General features: G+C 41.9%; 1 non-coding gene across 1 annotated transcript; it reads right to left on the bottom strand.

The window, feature by feature from the left end:
* Positions 1 to 9,074: 9,074 nt before the first annotated feature.
* On the bottom strand, positions 9,075 to 9,149 carry Trnas-cga. Its single transcript has one exon. It is a non-coding gene; the product is annotated as a tRNA-Ser (tRNA).
* Positions 9,150 to 17,932: the final 8,783 nt, after the last annotated feature.

The raw sequence follows: 17,932 nt of genomic DNA, 5'->3' as shown, positions 1-17,932 counted from the left end.
GCTGTCGGTCAGTTCTTTCATCTCTAGCACTACAATATTTTAAATTTTAGGGACGACTGTGTTTGCTGTAGATGTTAAAATACGCTGCCTGACGAAAAAGGTCAAGCACCCAGGAGAAGTCAGATGTAAAAGTAAATTCGCACACGTAAACACTATCAGCAGGTATGCAAATGATTAGATTTGCAGTTCCCTGTGAGACGAAGAGCAACTATCGGACTGCATTAGTATTGTTCGTGTTTAGTGTTGTTACCAGGCCTGGTGAACACTGCCTGATGTTGTTTGATCGCTGTGAAGGAGACGGGAATGTGGCGCACTCTTGTGATACAGCACTATCAGCACCTGACAAGGGCACGAAGAAAGGCCTCATTGTGGTACCCATGTTGTCCGGTTGACCTAATCGTTCAGTATCCAGATTTGGGGACATTCGGATGTGGCAGTGGCCCGACGTTGGAGTGCATGAGGACATGAGCCCAAGCATACTCATCGTCAGGGTCCCTGTCGACAGCGTCTGACAACCAGATTGAAGGGTAGCCGTATAGTGCATCAAGAACATCGTAGACCCTTCACACCTGCGTCTGCGATCAGAGAATAAGTGATGGACTCCCTGAAACATACTGCATCATCCCGCACCGTTGGTCGGAGACTTGCAGCAGCCGGTCTAGGGAAATACCATTCCACACGTACTAATCCGTTAACACAATAACATAAACGGCACGTTTGGAATGGTGTCGTGACCAGGAAGTATGGATGGCTTGCTGATGAATGACATGGGGGTTCAGCGATGAATCGCTGTTCTCCACTACCCAAAATGACCATCATCGCCAAGTACAGCCACGACTTGGGGAGATTTTCCATTCTTCTAACTTTTTAGAGAGAGACAGTGGCGTTATTCCTGGCGTCATAGTGTGAGGATACATCGGGTATTACTTGAGGTCAGGTTGGTAGCGTTTAAGGGAACCGTGATGTTTGGTTTGTGGGGAACTCAACTGCGCAGTCATCAGTGTCCGTACAAAGTCCCAATTTTTCCGCAGTCCAATTCTTTACACAGTCCAATTGAGCCACTGTGACGAATGATGATTAAATGATGAGGACAGCACAAACATCCAGTCTCTGGGCAGAGAAAATCCCCAACCCGACCGGGAATCGAACCCGGGACCCCATGAAAGGGGACCGTGATGGCACAACGAAACGTCACAGACATCCTGCGTTCTCATATGTTCCTCTCATGCAAATATCTCATATTGCCATTTCTCAATAGGCACAGGCACATGCTTGTCCACATACGTCACCTTCCTCTATGAAGAGACCGCGTGATTTCGAGGTACTCGTACTTCCGTGGCCAGCCGCGACAGAACACCTATGGGAACAGAACGGTCGTCAACTCCGTTCCAGAACCAGTATCCATGATACCAAGGTACAGTTGTAAGGGCTGTGGGCCATCTTGCCTCACAAAAGGACAAAACGTATTTATGATACCATTCCACATCGAATCAGTGCATGCATTCATTTCAGAGAGGGAGGAACGCCATACTGACAAGTGAGCTCGATGTTGTAATCACTGAAATAACGTCACATACCGTCTCTAACTAGAAAGTTTCATTTCATTTCCTACATCCCTACCAAGTATTTCAGATTTTGGTCAGGTACTGTAGATTTAAATTATTTGATTATCAATTCAGACCGCGTCAGACAGATGTCAGCAGAACTAGAAAATTAAAATTAAAACGTTTCGCTGTCTTCAGACGGAGAACTGGTTGATGCATCTCTTCACGTTAGACTGTCCTGGGCAAGCCTCTTCATCTCTCCACATCTACTGCAACCTACATGCATTTCACTTCAATCTGCTTTTTGTACTAAGTCCTTGGTCACCGTCTACAATTTTTGCTTCTACTGCCCCCCCCCCCCCCCCCTCACTTCTCTCTATTAAGAAACTGACGGTTTCTTGAAGCCTCACGACGTTTTCTACCAAACAATCTCGTCTTTTAGCCCGATAAATTTTGTTTTTCCGCGGCCTGATTCAGTACTTCCTCATTAGTTACACGATATACCCTTCTAATCTTCCGTAGCAGCAGATTTAAAAAACGTCTACTTTCTTCTTATCTGAACCGTTTATTATCTACTTTTGCTCCCGTAAAAGGCTGAACTCCAAACAAATATCTTCATAATATACTTCCTATCGTTTAAACTTGTATTCTAAGTTAACAAAGTTCCATTTTTCAGAAACGCTTTCATTGGTTTTGCCATTTTATATCAAATGGTTCAAATGGCTCTGAGCACTATGGGACTCAACTGCTGTGGTCATAAGTCCCCTAGAACTTAGAACTACTTAGACCTAACTAACCTAAGGACAGCACACAACACCCAGCCATCACGAGGCAGAGAAAATCCCTGACCCCGCCGGGAATCGAACCCGGGAACCCGGGCGTGGGAAGCGAGAACGCTACCGCACGACCACGAGATGCGGGCTACATTTTATATCCTCTATGCTTCGGCCATCATAAGTTATTTCCCTGCCCAAACATCAAAACTCTCCTACTACTTCTCTGTCCCATTTTTTGCCTAATTCTCCCATCACTGCCTGGTTTATTTCTGCTACATTCCATTAACCTTGCTACAGTTTTGCTAGCATTCGCATTGGACCTCTTCTCAAGACACTGTCGATTCCGTTTTCCTGCTCTTCCAAGTCCTTTGCTGTCTCTCATAGAATTAAAATGTCGTCGACATACCTCAGAGGTTTTATTTGTTCTCCCTGAACTATAATTTGCAGGTCCTTCTTGATTGCCTTTGCTGTTTGCACAATGTACAGATTGAATAACATCACGAACAGGCTACACCACTGTATCACTTCCGTGTCATGACCTTCGACTCTTCATCAGAGCAGTGTGGTCCTGTAAAAGTTGTAAATAATATTTCGCGTCCTATATTTTATGTCTGTTACCTTCAGAATTCCAATAGTGTATTTCAACGGACGTTCACCTCTACAACTGATCGGCCAGTGTATTTAGCTGCCATGCCGAGCACATGGGTTCGATTCCCGGTACTGCTAAGGAAATTTTCTTTGATGGGAGGACTGATAAGGGGTGAATTTACCTCGTGAATCCAGGCGAGGAACGGCTCGAAGGTCTGGGAAGTCGGTGAAACGGCCTTCATGGCCTGAACGAGGACCTCGCTTTTATTCCCGTCAACACTGTCAAAAGCTTTTTCCAAACGCATGGCCTTCATGGCCTGAACGAGGACGTCGTTTTTATTCCCGTCAACATTGTCAAAAGCTTTTTCCAAATGCACAGACGCTATAAAAAATGCCTTTCGATAACCCATCTTATAAGGTAAAGCATAGGATCAGTATCCAGAACCCAAACTTATCTTCGCTGAGGTAGACTTCTTCTAGTTTCCCATTTGACACACCTACTTGGGAAGCGAGTGTGACGACTGTGTGTCAAGTGAGGCCTGAGAATGGTACGGTGTACCGAAACCGGTAGCCAGGAGGTAAAATAAATAAATTGCACCTACGGACTAAAACAAATTTTCTTCTCTAAATAATTCGTGATAGTATTTTCAATTCACGGCTTATTAAACTGCTAGTTTCGTAATATTCACACATAAGCCTTCTTTGGAATTTGAACTAATGCATTCTTCATGAAGTCAGAAGGCATTTTGCCAGTAATTTGACGTAAGTCAAACGAAATAGATAATAATAAAGATGGTTTCCTTAACATCCTTAGCAAAATTTTCAACGCAACGTCCAGCACCGGAAGGCCATGTGCTCTGACTGAGTTACAAAGTGCTTTACTGGCACAGTCGAAAAATAAAAGAAAAATATTGTTTTACTTGATTTTTCGTGATCGTAAAATTTAGGGAGTCTGCCCAGTTTTCTGCTTCAAATTCCTCAATAAATTAAATCGTTTTATATATATATTGTAGTCATTTTTTGAGCTAACAGATTTATTTAGATAAATAATGTAAAATTATTTTATCTGTTTTGGTTGGAGAACTCCGCAGCTGTTTTCGTAAATTACACTGCAGGAAATACTGCAAACAGCCACGAGTTTTTGAAATGATTTTTTGTACTGTTACTGTTTCTGCACCTGAGCCTAAATTCAGACGTTAACGTTGGCTTCTTCGCAAGTTTTACATTTGTGACCTAAAATATAACAAAGGTTTCGTGATTGCATATTTTACAACAGGTTTTGCATTTTCGTTCTAAAGTATATCAAAGTTTTTGTGATTGCATAATGGCTGCAGTATTTCCTATAGTGTAATAATGTAAAACATATTTTCCGTGTACATTGGATGCCAAATAGTATGGGCCTCATTATTAACGCCAAATCGAATTCTCATCTTGACGCTACGAATATGTGTATTCTCCTCTCTCTTACATAGAGTAACGCCTTTGTCGCTAACGATACGGTAACTAAGGAATGGCTCCCAGTACTAAAATGAGTAGCAAACGAGAATGAATTTGAACCAAACGTAGTAGAATGAACATATAAGAAAGTGAAGCACATATACACCAGAGCAGTAACACACAAAATAATGACTACTAACAAAATATGTTATTATAAAATGAATTGTACTGTATCCGATAAAACTGCTCATATTTCGAAAAAAGAAATAAAGATTGTGGTCAGAACTATAGAAAATTCAAAATTTTGTCTTTGACATGGCAACAAGACCGTAAATATCAACTCCTGCGTTTACGGTATTACGTGCAATAATGGTAAGAAACGTTACGTCGGCCAGAAGGAGAGAAATTTTTTGGTACGTTACAAAATATAATACACATGTCTGTGGAAAGACAGCATTAGGTTTACACTTGAAGATGGAAAAACATAGTACTACAAACAATTATGAAAACATAAATCCTATGTAACGTAAAGCAAGAAATCGGGACTCCCTACCAACTAATACAAGGTTTAAATATTCTTGAATGCTACAGGGCAAGTAACAAATATGATAATAAAGCTACATGATAAATAGCAGAATTTCATAAAGGAGCATCTGTTGCTGCGGATGTATGCATCTATTTTATTTGTAAAACACAAATCTAGTCCCTTACATATTAAGCTGTCGACAAAATATTAACAGCAGGTACTAAATGTTAAAGAGGAAGTGCAAGATTTTTTTCAAAATAGCGATTTTCCAAGTCAGAAACCAGACTGCACATAAGAAAGGGCATAAAATTTAGACTAGAAACAGAAAGAAAAGCGTTGGCGAAAAACAGAAATTTGGTAACATCGAATATGAAGTGTTAGAAGGCATTTCTTAATGACAGTTGTTTGCAGTGAAGCCTTGTACGGAAATATTGTGGTGTCACCGCCAGACACCACACTTGCTAGGTGGTAGTTTTAAATCGGCCGCGGTCCATTAATACATGTCGGACCCGCGTGTCGCCACTGTGATCGCAGACCGAGCGCCACCACAAGGCAGGTCTCGAGATACGGACTAGCACTCGCCCCAGTTGTACGGACGACGTAGCTAGCGATGCATACTGACGAAGCCTCGCTCATTTGCAGAGCAGATAGAATAGCCTTCAGCTAAGTCAATGGCTACGACCTAGCAAGGCGCCATTAGTAACACTGCATGTATCTAAAGAGTCTCACTTGTATCGCCACAATCTCCAGATGTACCAAAAGGATGGATTAAAGTTAAGTATTCCAGAAGCTACGTACTTTTCTTTATAGCATTCATTACGTATCCTGTTTCAGACCTCACGCCATCCTGCTTTAACTTAGCGCGTGCCTTTCGGCTTCCTCTCATTGTGTCTAGGCTGTCTTGTCTAGACACAACAAATATAACGTGCACGATAAACATATCAGACAAGGAAAGAATAGAAACTTTTGAAATACGATGTTACTGAAGAATACTGTAGATCAGATGGATAGATCGTATAACTAATGAAGAGTTAATGAATTTAATTAGGGAGAACGTATATTCATAGTAACTTTAGAAAAGGATAGTGAAGTGGGGAGGGGCAAGGAGTAAAGGTTTTATCGGGAGTCCAAGATTTTAATTCAGTCAGTAAATTCAAGAGAATGTAGGTTGTACTGGCTGTACAGAGATGATTTGCACAGGACAGACTAAGAGAGCTACATTGAACTAGTCTGCAGACTGCGGCTTTCCTTCTAATTTATTATGTTATAGCTGGCGTAGTTGCAAATAGCCTTAAGCAGTATAGTGATAGGTTATTATTATTAATGTGGTGCATAATATAAGTTGATTGTGTTTTGTTAACGAATGCCTTGACTCGTTTCACATTCTTGAAGGTTCTCTTTCTTGATGGGTTCTAAGGAACGATATGTATAAATGAAGGAATGTATCTTTGAACTAGAGATATTTCTGGCAGACGAATGTATGTCTATCGTTGTTGATATATTATTGTCAGGGCCTTATACGGAGGGTGGGGCCGCGGCAGCAGAAGAGATCTTTTACCCAGGAGTGATCTGGTATTAATACTTTAGAATGTTACTTATCACATTATTTATCTTTCTCAACAAAACATGGATCAACCACACTTTTCAAGAACACCACTTTGACTGACTCATGCGCATGTGTCTCAGTAACCAATCTAGAGTCAAAGTGGGAGCATGAACTGAGGAATAATTGGTAGCCTGCTCACACTACAGTTAGTATTGTGAGAAGCTAGAGTGTACTCAGGAAATTAGACTGTTTCTCACTGTTGTGTAAAAGTGTTCGAAATACAGCGGAAGTAAAATTGAGACATGGTTGCGAAACAGGGCTAATAGAGCACGCACTACCTCTGAGACGCTTCATTATGGAAAAAGACTAAAGCGGTCCGTACATATACGGATGACCTTGTCTGCTGCAGCTGGCATCTCTTCAACGCTACGGGGAAATCATAATTACGCTGACGTCAGCGAATCTTCACTGAGTAGAATAAAACATTTAATAATAACTGTTTTCTGTTTATTCGTCTCTGGAAGATCAGTAAAAGCAGTCTGCAAGCGTTTAACACACTTAAAACGATTTAACTGGGAAACAGAATGTCCTGCATGTGCAGGAAGTTTTTGAACTGTTCTTCTCTATGAAGTACTGTCAACTGTCTAGTGTGAAAAATACAAATGCAGGGGCACAACACGTAAAACCAACCTTCATTAAATAGACTAAGAAAATTCTCTCAACCATTAACTTATATTCCAGCGATAGAAGAGTCCTTTACTAACGCACTAAAAACGACGAATTTCGTTACGCATACCATATTGAGGAAAACGTCTTGACTGTAATAAACCATAAACATGTAACAAATATTTCCTCTGTTTATATGGTCTTACTTACAAGAAGTAAATCTTCTTTAAATATTACAAAGCAGATTCAATGAACGCTTTTCATGCGTTACACCTAACTGTTAGCAAATAAGAAGAAAACAAATATCGTCAGCTGTGATTTAAGTAATTTAAAATATTGATGATATCCATTAGTGGAGTTATTGTTAAGACTCACTATGGGAAATTAAAGCTTGTAGTGCTGGTATCCACTGCCTAAAATTAAAGCTTGCAGAGGACTCAGTGAAACTGTTCGGATGTGCTTCCTTTACTAAGAGGATTCGACATGACAAGTGATGGTGTAGTAGGTACGTTACGGGAATATGTGCGAACCTTGTATCAAAATGTAAACAGCGAAAACTTGCACTCGTGTCGCTAAAGCACATCTATTAACACTGTCAGCGCGGATGGTAAATACGTCAAGAAGAAACTTTACGGTGGTAGAAATTCGGGACAAGTTTAGATGAGACTGTAATAGGTTCTCGAAACAATGAAGCCGGATGGACTCGTATTCCTCATAAATGATAATGGATACAACTTAACCATGACAGTTTTCGGTTGAACTGGTCTCTCTTTGACGCATTAAACGTTGCTAAAGATCATAGTTTATGATTCGACCTTTTGCTGTCCCACTTCCAGTACAATTTCTGATATTTAACATTTTCTGCCTGTATACCGTTAATGACGTCAATTTTTGCAGATTCACCTCATTTAAGGAAGAATATGATAAGAAAGAATCTATTCCATACGCTGTCCCTGAAACAGCTGTGATATAAATGTTGATTTTTCTCATTCCGTGATGGTTAACCAGGCACTAGTTCAAAAACTGAATTGCTCGGTTTTCCACTAGCAGCTACACTTGAAACTGAAAACTTTCCTCGTTAACACACTTTAGGGTTACTTGCAAGTAATCGGAATAAATGTGTTTCATCCACATACCGTTTTTAGTTCATTTTGTTCTTTTAAACACTAAAATATGGATGTGCAAATGCATGTCGGCGAAGTGCTTTGGAAACAAAGATATGATTTCGTTCTTGTAGCACATCTCATAGTTTAAGACTTTGTCACATATATATATATAATCATTTGATTACAATTTTCACAGCAGGTACAACTAAAGTAAACTGTTTCGTAGACACATCAGGTAATACGGGTGACCCAATGACTATTAATTGTTGTACCAACACATCTCCTGGGTTTATTTTCACTAGAACTAACAATAGTATGTCACACATTAATAATCTCATTTCCTTAAAACTGAACTCAATTCTAGAGTGACCGAGAAAAGACTGCTTATAATATTAAAGATATCCATTGCATCCATTAGTTATTCAGTTATTTCGTTATATGATGATAATCGCCGCTGGAGAGAGAACACAACGTCAGGCCTCTGGGTTGCAATGGACGATTCTCGATCAGTTTAGTACTGAATGAGGCAATGTTTTAAATACTAGCAGCGAAAACAACAGCCTTCAGAGCTCTAAAGATCTCCATGACGTACTTGTAAAAATTTAAGAAGCAAACAAAATAATTTATACTTTTCATTAAGCACAAGTTTTATTATAATAAAGTTTTGAAATTAATTATACAGGGTGAGGTAGCTAAGAAAGGCCACCCCAAATACATCCAAAATGATTAAATACGTCCACGTACGGTTTCTGCCAAGTTATAGCAGAGAGTGTAAAGGATTTCTTGACGTTCAAAATAATTTTTATTGTTTATAGTCGCGAATTACAACACCAACATTTTCTTGTAAAACGGAAGTATATAAAACTTCCTGGCAGATTAAAACTGTGTGCCCGACCGAGACTCGAACTCGGGACCTTTGCCTTTCGCGGGCAAGTGCTCTACCAACTGAGCTACCGAACCACGACTCACGGCCGGTACTCACAGCTTTACTTCTGCCAGTACCTCGTCTCCTACCTTCCAAACTTTACAGAAGCTCTCCTGCGAACCTTGCAGAACTAGCACTCCTGAAAGAGAGGATACTGTGGAGACATGGCTTAGCCACAGCCTGGGGGATGTTTCCAGAATGAGATTTTCACTCTGCAGCGGAGTGTGCGCTGATATGAAACTTCCTGGCAGATTAAAACTGTGTGCCCGACCGAGACTCGAACTCGGGACCTTTGCCTTTCGCGGGCAAGTGCTCTACCAACTTGCCCGCGAAAGGCAAAGGTCCCGAGTTCGAGTCTCGGTCGGGCACACAGTTTTAATCTGCCAGGAAGTTTCATATCAGCGCACACTCCGCTGCAGAGTGAAAATCTCATTCCGGAAGTATATACTTTTTTCAGGGGCTTTCGAAAGAAGCTTGTAAGAGAAATTCAGCGACTTAGCTGGTATCAAATAGTATCGAGACACCAGCGCCGCAGAACATTGTCCCACCGTCAGACAAAAAGTTCAAAAACGTCTTCGCTTGTATACTAAATACAAGCGAACACGTAACTTATGATTCTGGTGTTTACTTGTGCGTATCAGAACAGTGGTGCAGTTGTAGGCTGACGAGTCTTTGCAAACATTTTTAAAAAGTGTTCTAAAAACTGGAATTGTGGAGAGCAAAATAATCCAAGGCAAAAGAAGAACCACTGATGAAAGAAATGAAACCAACATTTTAGGAGCAGTAACACACAGTGCAAATATCACTAAGAGGCATCTCGGAAGTACGGGAGGGATCAACCAAACGAATGTTCTGCGGACACTGTATTCCACCGCATTTCATCCTCTTTATGTTCCGCTGCAAATACAGCTTCATGCTAGTGATTTCCAAAATTGGTTATAGTTCCCCGTATGTTATCCACGAAAAGTGCAATGTGATGGAGCATATCAATGCAAAACGCTGTTTATGGAACAAGCATGTTTACAAACAATGTGCAAGTCAATCTATGCAATATCCACTAATCCTCAGCTGAAAAACCACGTTAACTCAAAGAAATTGATAAAAACAAAGCCCTTGGTCTCTGAATGTATGGTGCGAAGTTTTTCAAGACTGACATCTTTAGCCCCTCTTTCATTGCTGGGAATCTAAATACAGTCAAGTATCTCGAGTTCCTAAGATATTCCTAAGATATGATGCTGCTGCAGTCATTAGAAGGCATCCCACTGGACACGAGGCAGTCAGTGTGCTCCGACATGATGCATGTCCCTCACAGTCCGCACATATCATGACAGGCCATCTAAAGACAACATTTGGAGAGCACTGGGATGGTCATTCACGAAATGCAAAATGGTCCGTACACTCACAAAACTTAACACTTCTATACTTTTATCTGTAGTGGGAATTGGAACGTTAGGTCTATTAAGAAACACGTACGATTCCCGATGACGTGTAATGCCTTATAACACTGACCTGTGCTGCCGTTAACTCCATCTGAAATTCAACAAACAGTATTGTTTTTCAAAAATGGTTCAAATGGCTCTGAGCACTATGGGACTTAACTTCTAAGGTCATCAGTTCCCTAGAACTTAGAACTACTTAAACCTAACTAACCTAAGGACATCACACACATCCATGCCCGAGGCAGGATTCGAACCTGCGACCGTAGCGGTCGCGCGGTTGCAGACTGTAGCGCCTATAACCACTCGGCCATTTCGGCCGGCATTGTTTTTCCAGAATCACTTTACAGCGTGTAGCAATGCTCAAAGTCAACGTTTTCAGCACTGGGTATGACAGCTATGATATCGGACACACGAACCGTGCCTGAGTTACGAGTTTGCTAGCATTTGGTATAATAGAGCAGACATTTGTGGAACCTCTTCTGTCGGTGGGACGGTGGTTCGCGACGCTTTAATCTTGATGCTGTTTAATCAAGTCTCATGAAAGTTATGTTGTGGAAGTTCTCTTAAAAGCTCTTTCAAAAGCCACAGGAAGAAGTATACAGATGCATTAGAAGAAAACGAATTCGCTGCGTGGGATTAGCCGAGCGATCTGAGGCGCTACAGTCATGGACTGTACGGCTGGTCCCGGCGGAGGTTCGAGTCCTCCCTCGGGCATGGGTGTGTGTGTGTTTGTCCTTAGGATAGTTTAGGTTAAGTAGTATGTAAGCTTAGGGACTGAGGACCTCAGCAGTTAAGTCCCATAAGATTTCACACACATACGAACATTTTTAAACGAAGTCGGTGTCGTAAACCGGCGACCATTAACGATAAAAAAAACGTCAGGAAATTCACCATATTATCCGCTATAACTTGGCAAAAACCATACCTGATATATTTAATCATTCTGGATATATATGGGTTGGCCTGTCTTAACTGCCTCAGCCTGTATCCAATACCACTCACCGTGCAGTCTGTGAAATTCTAGGCGATAATGCGCAACTTTTGGACGAGTACAGGTTTCCTACATCACGCACACTGTCATAACTTGAGCTCTACTACCTCAGCAATTCAGAGAAAACACCTTGTTGTTTGATGTACTTTCAGATTGTTTCTTTCGTATGTAAAATTACTATCTTGAATAATTTGAACTATGCTTACAAATTTTAAAGCTATTTGTTGCTAAAGAATTTTTACGTTTGAAATATTACAATGTAACGTCGCAGAAACCAGTGTGACGCAAAATGCAGTACCGTGTGGTTCAACTGATAGAGCAACCAGGAAAGATGTCGTGGTGGTCGTAGTGCGGGAAAATATTGAACATAGCGTGCAATAACCGTTCTGACTTTTCCTCGTCGGGATGCAGCACTAGCAGAGCACTTCCTCGACCGAGGTCGCCAGCTTACGATAGCGCTGTGTCACTCAACCAGAACTTAGTCACTTCCAGCACGGCACTACAATAAAGTTTCATTTTAGTTACGACCACAGAGAGGAGGAGACACGCTGGTTTTGGTCACGAGATTATAAGTCAGTTTCTGTATTAAATCTGACTTTTTTCTGCGTTTCACAGAGCGTGTCGCACTATTGACCGTTTTGTTTATTTATTCACTTTTAAATGGTTTCTTCCTGAAAGCTACTTAGTCAGCTACATTATTTTCTTGTATCTAATAACTACGTAATTATTTGACAAGTTTGCACAGTTTTAGATACATTGCTCTTAATTAAAAAATGATACTTCGAATAGAAGAGACATACATACTTTCATACGTTTACTGTAACAAGCCAAAAAACATCTTGTGCTGTAGCTGTTCAGAACTGATAATTCCGCTCACCTGTGGTTACTTTTGTGAGTTACATCCTAGAGATAATTAACTAATAAGGATTAGGGATTGAATGTGTGAATACAAACAACCATTTAATATATAAACGACTATAGGCGGTTTGTTCCTTTGGCATCAGTTGACTTGTCTTGGAGGCAACGAAATATTGCAGAGCCTTCACATCTTGGAATTTACTGTCGAATGACCGTTTTTTGAAATTTTTGTGCGATGTTGATATAGATTATCAGATGCTGAGCATCGTCCGTGACATATGTGAATAGAGCAATTCCCTTTTTGATGAATTCCTTATGGTACTTTCTCTGCTGAGGAACGCCCGGCAGTAGGAGATATAGGTCTGCCAGATCTGGTCTTCGCAGTATGGAGAGATTAAAATTTTGATTCTGTGTAGGTATGAAAGGCACGTACTTGATACACTGGTGAATTAGATCCTTTACATGAAAGACTTTTCAAACTGCCACGAGCAATATTCTAGTTGTAGTCATATGATGTCGAGACAGCTTGAACTGGTTGAACTGGTTGAATCCTCGCAAAGCGTCATCCTCTCGTCATCTGAGGGATTTCCCATAATCGGTACCATTAAGCGAACACCTTATTCTTTATCGTAGCTCGAAGTCTGAATAAGGTAGGCATACAAATTCAAGTAGAAGCATCCTTTCCGTGAAATAACTTTCTGTTGACAGGTTGATTATTTGTTTGTCTGTTTTTATGGATCCCCTATGACCCAGAGAAGTTGTACTCCCTTCTGTTGCTTGATACAATGATAGAAATTGTGTATAAAAAGATATGTTAGAAACTTAAGAAGTTTATTCTTGGCCTAAAAACATACAAAAAGTTCATTATGAAGATGGGTCTGAAAATCCTTCGTAAATGTAGTATGAAACGAATTCCCTGTTGAGACACGTGGTTGAGTAATTTACCGCAAATTTGTATTTTTACTCGCTTTCTTCTTTACATTTGCTCACGGAATTTCTTTTGTTTTGTCTGATTGTCGTTTGTTCTGCTTTAGAGATACTTCCATCACAATGTATCACAACGATGTCATGCACTGCACATCCGGCGTAGCAGGTGGGAATGCGGACGCAGCACCTCAATTTTATGCTTAACGTTACCCTGGGAGGCAGTTACATTGTGCAAAAACGTTTGTGTGATCCACCAAAGCTTGCCACAGACAGGCTCAGTTGTGAAGAGAGTGGCAGGTGTGGGAGACCAAGCGATATATGAACGAGGCAGGTGGAGGCGAGTTCAAGGTTGCAGTGGTGATGGCACGATGAAATCATCATGCCGCTCCCCACACCCAAGCCACTCTCCTTCCTTGAAAATGGCCAGTCAGAGAGCTTCTAAGCCAAAGCATGCATGTTTAGATATCTCAAATACAAGGTGGTATTTTATTGTCAAATAACAATTTCAGCTATCTCTTAATCAACGCCACTTCATGGGAAATAGGCCAATCAGAGAACTTCTAAGTCAAAACTGACATCTTTTGCTCCCCTTCAATAACATACTTGTATTTAACTTGTCATTAAAACGAGACAGACAATGGGTACCTCTGGCACAACAACTTTCCACCATTCACGTAGCTTTGTCAGCAAACAAACACACATGCCTCGACATGTCTGAGGCATTGCTGACATCGCAAAATACCTGACACACTTTTGTGAGCAGAACTCACGCACTCACACAAATATATATGTATCTTCCAATCATAGCTCAGTATTCTACCGATCATTGGAAAGAACCATATGTGCACAACAGTTACCTGTCATGTTCACTGTACTCCACTTGCCAATAATTTGAGTTCGATATTGGTACCCACTTGGTCCAAGACACAATTAACATTCGAATTAAATGCCACAATTTCGTTCCCACATATAAATCGTCTGTTTCATTACTATACAATTATAACAAACACATATGGCTAAAATATTATGCTAAATTGGCAGGGCAATAATAGTTGACAGGTCGTCTTAGGCTTACTTATCTCTGGGTTACTGGTGGCACAAAAGCTCATCATTTCCTCGTGCCTTTGTCCCACTTCAACGCAGGGTCGGTTTTGTTACTATAGATCTGGCGTTAGTGTCTGATGGTGGCCAGATGCCCTTCCTGTCATCACCCCGTAGCCCCTGGGACGGAATTTGTGGACCCCAGCTGTCTGCGTCTAGTGTAAGCCATGGAATAGTTCGAACATGTTCAGATATTTGTGAGTCGTGTAACTGAGGCGGGACGTGGGAACCAGCCCAGTATTCACCCAGAAGGAAGTGGAAAACCGCCTAAAAACCACATCCAGCGCGCCTATCTGAGTCCAGGAAGCAGTGCATTGGCGCTGTCGGCTAACCTCGCAGGTCGCTGCTGGTACAAAAGCTAACTTACAGAAATATAACTGACATTATTTACTGGTTACTACGGCATTATTATTGATTTTAATCTTATGCTATGTCCCACGAGTGCTACAAAAACGAAATTTCTGGAAGGCTGCGACATTAACCCTTTCGAAAATTAATGTGTTATCTCCTTTCCTTTTCATAATCAACTACTCAGTAATACCAAGGTGTATAGAGTGTTTATCCAACAAGATCACAATTTCCAACACTTAAGTACAACGAAGCTTACTAAAAGCGATGCGCTTTTCAGAGATCTACAATGCAGTGAAACACTGAAGTCGTATTTTTTTTAATTCGAAAGTATAATTATGAAAAGTGCCAAATCAGATACACTATGTGATCAAAAGTATAAGGACACCTGGCTGACAATGACTTACAAGTTCGTGGCACCCTCTATCGGTAATGCTGAAATTCAGTATGGTGTTCGACCACTCTTAGCCTTGATGACAGCTTCCACTCTCACAGGAATACGTTCAATCAGGTGCTGGAAGGTTTCTTGGAACTGGCAGCCATTCTTCATGGAGTGCTGCACTGAGGAGAGATATCGATGTCGGTCGGTGAGGCCTGGCACGAAGTCGGCGTTCAAAGACATCCCAAAGGTGTTATGTAAGATACAGGTCAGGTCTCTGTGCAGGCCAGTCCATTACAAGGATGTTATTGTCGTGTGACCACTCCGCCACAGACCGTTAATTACGAACAGGTGCTCGATCGTGTTGAAAGATGCAATCGCCATCCCCGAATTGCTCTTCAACAGTTGGAAGCAAGAAGATGCTTAAAACATCAATGTAGGCCTGTGCTGTGATAGTGCCACGCAAAACAACAAAGGGTGCAAGCCCCATCCACGAAAAACACGACCACACCATAACACCACTGCCTCCGAATTTTACTGTTGGCACCACACTCGCTGGCAGATGACGTTCACCTTGCATTCGCCATACCCACACCCTGGCATTGGATCGACACATTGTGTACCGTGATTCGTCACTCCACACAACTTCTTTCACTTTTTTCCACTGTTCAATCGTCCAACTTTTACGCTCCTTACACCGAGCGAGGCGTCGTGTGGAATTTACCGGCGTGATGTGTGGCTTATGAGCAGCCGCTCATTCAACTTTTCTCACCTCCCGCCTAACTCTCATAGTACTTTCAGTGGATCCTGATGCAGTCTGGAATTCCTGTGCGATGGTCTGAAAAGAAGTCTGCCTATTACACATTACGACCCTTTTCAACTGTCGGCGGTCTTTGTCAGTCAACAGACGAGGTCGGCCTGAACGGTTTTGTGCTGTACGTGTCCTTTCACTTTTCCACTTCACCGTCACATCAGAAACAGTGGCCCTAGGGGTGATTAGGAGTGTGGAAATCTCGCATACAGACGTATGACACAAGTGACACCCAACGACTTTCGAAATTCGTGAGTTCCGCAGAGCACCCCATTCTGCTCTCTCACGATGTCTAATGACTACCGTGTTCGCTGACATGGAGTACCTGGCAGTATGTAGCAGCACAATGCACCTAATATGGAGAACGTATGTTATTGGGGTGTCCGGATATTTTTGAGCACATGGTATCTGTTAGCTCCGTAGACACTTCGATCAACATGGCATCTTCTGTTTACTTCTGTCAAAGGCAACGATGGACAGGCTTCGACATAGAGGAATATTCTATCGCTAAGTGAGAACGAAAAGTCGGTGTTTTCACTAAAATAAAAGAGCAGTATAAATAGTCTGTATTATTCAGCCGGCCGGAGTGGCCGTGCGGTTCTAGGCGCTACAGTCTGGAGCCGAGCGACCGCTACGGTCGCAGGTTCGAATCCTGCCTCGGGAATGGATGTGTGTGATGTCCTTAGGTTAGTTAGGTTTAATTAGTTCTAAGTTCTAGGCGACTGATGACCTCAGAAGTTACGTCGCATAGTGCTCAGAACCATTTTAACATGTTGTATTATTCATCAAAACAAATCAAATGATTTCTTGTATAACAGTAAGAAACACTCGTGGCTCACTTATTGTCACTACTGACCCAACTTATATGTTAAGGTGCATTTGTCGATGACAGTAGTTCTATCTCTGTACCCCAACTGGTTCAGTGTACAATGACGCCCCAAATTAAATATCACAGTGTCATTTTCGACATCTAAATTGTCTGTATTATTGTTCTATACAAGTTCAAAACACACTTAGTTTGCTTATTGTTACTGTTGATCTAATTTTCAGGATATGGTACACTTGGCGAGGGTTGACTTACGCTGCCACACTGTGGGAAATAAATGTCATTTCGATGAAATAACGCACTGAACAGTCGCTTTGTCAACATTATTTAACTCACATTTCTATAAGTAAGAAGCGAGTTTTTCCAAGCTTTCTACCAACCACTCTTCCTTCCCAGCAACTGTTTTCGCCCATTGCTTAAGTTCACGTTTTCTGTCTTTGACTTCTTCCGATTTCAGTTTTCCTTTTAGGTACACATAACACATTAAGTGCACTGAAGGTGTAATTTCTGTAATAGGAAATGGTTTAAGTATGTTTGATACAGTGCTTCTAGTTCTTAAGGCGTGCATAATACACTCCTGGAAATGGAAAAAAGAACACATTGACACCGGTGTGTCAGACCCACCATACTTGCTCCGGACACTGCGAGAGGGCTGTACAAGCAATGATCACACGCACGGCACAGCGGACACACCAGGAACCGCGGTGTTGGCAGTCGAATGGCGCTAGCTGCGCTGCATTTGTGCACCGCCGCCGTCAGTGTCAGCCAGTTTGCCGTGGCATACGGAGCTCCATCGCAGTCTTCAACACTGGTAGCATGCCGCGACAGCGTGGACGTGAACCGTATGTGCAGTTGACGGACTTTGAGCGAGGGCGTATAGTGGGCATGCGGGAGGCCGGGTGGACGTACCGCCGAATTGCTCAACACGTGGGGCGTGAGGTCTCCACCGTACATCGATGTTGTCGCCAGTGGTCGGTGGAAGGTGCACGTGCCCGTCGACCTGGGACCGGACCGCAGCGACGCACGGATGCACGCCAAGCCCGTAGGATCCTACGCAGTGCCGTAGGTTCAAATGGCTCTGAGCACTATGGGACTTAACATCTATGGTCATCAGTCCCCTAGAACTTAGAACTACTTA

This window comes from Schistocerca americana, chromosome 3, assembly GCF_021461395.2.
Source record: "Schistocerca americana isolate TAMUIC-IGC-003095 chromosome 3, iqSchAmer2.1, whole genome shotgun sequence".
NCBI classification, from domain to species: domain Eukaryota; kingdom Metazoa; phylum Arthropoda; class Insecta; order Orthoptera; family Acrididae; genus Schistocerca; species Schistocerca americana.
This window is presented reverse-complemented; position numbering and strand designations above follow the sequence as displayed.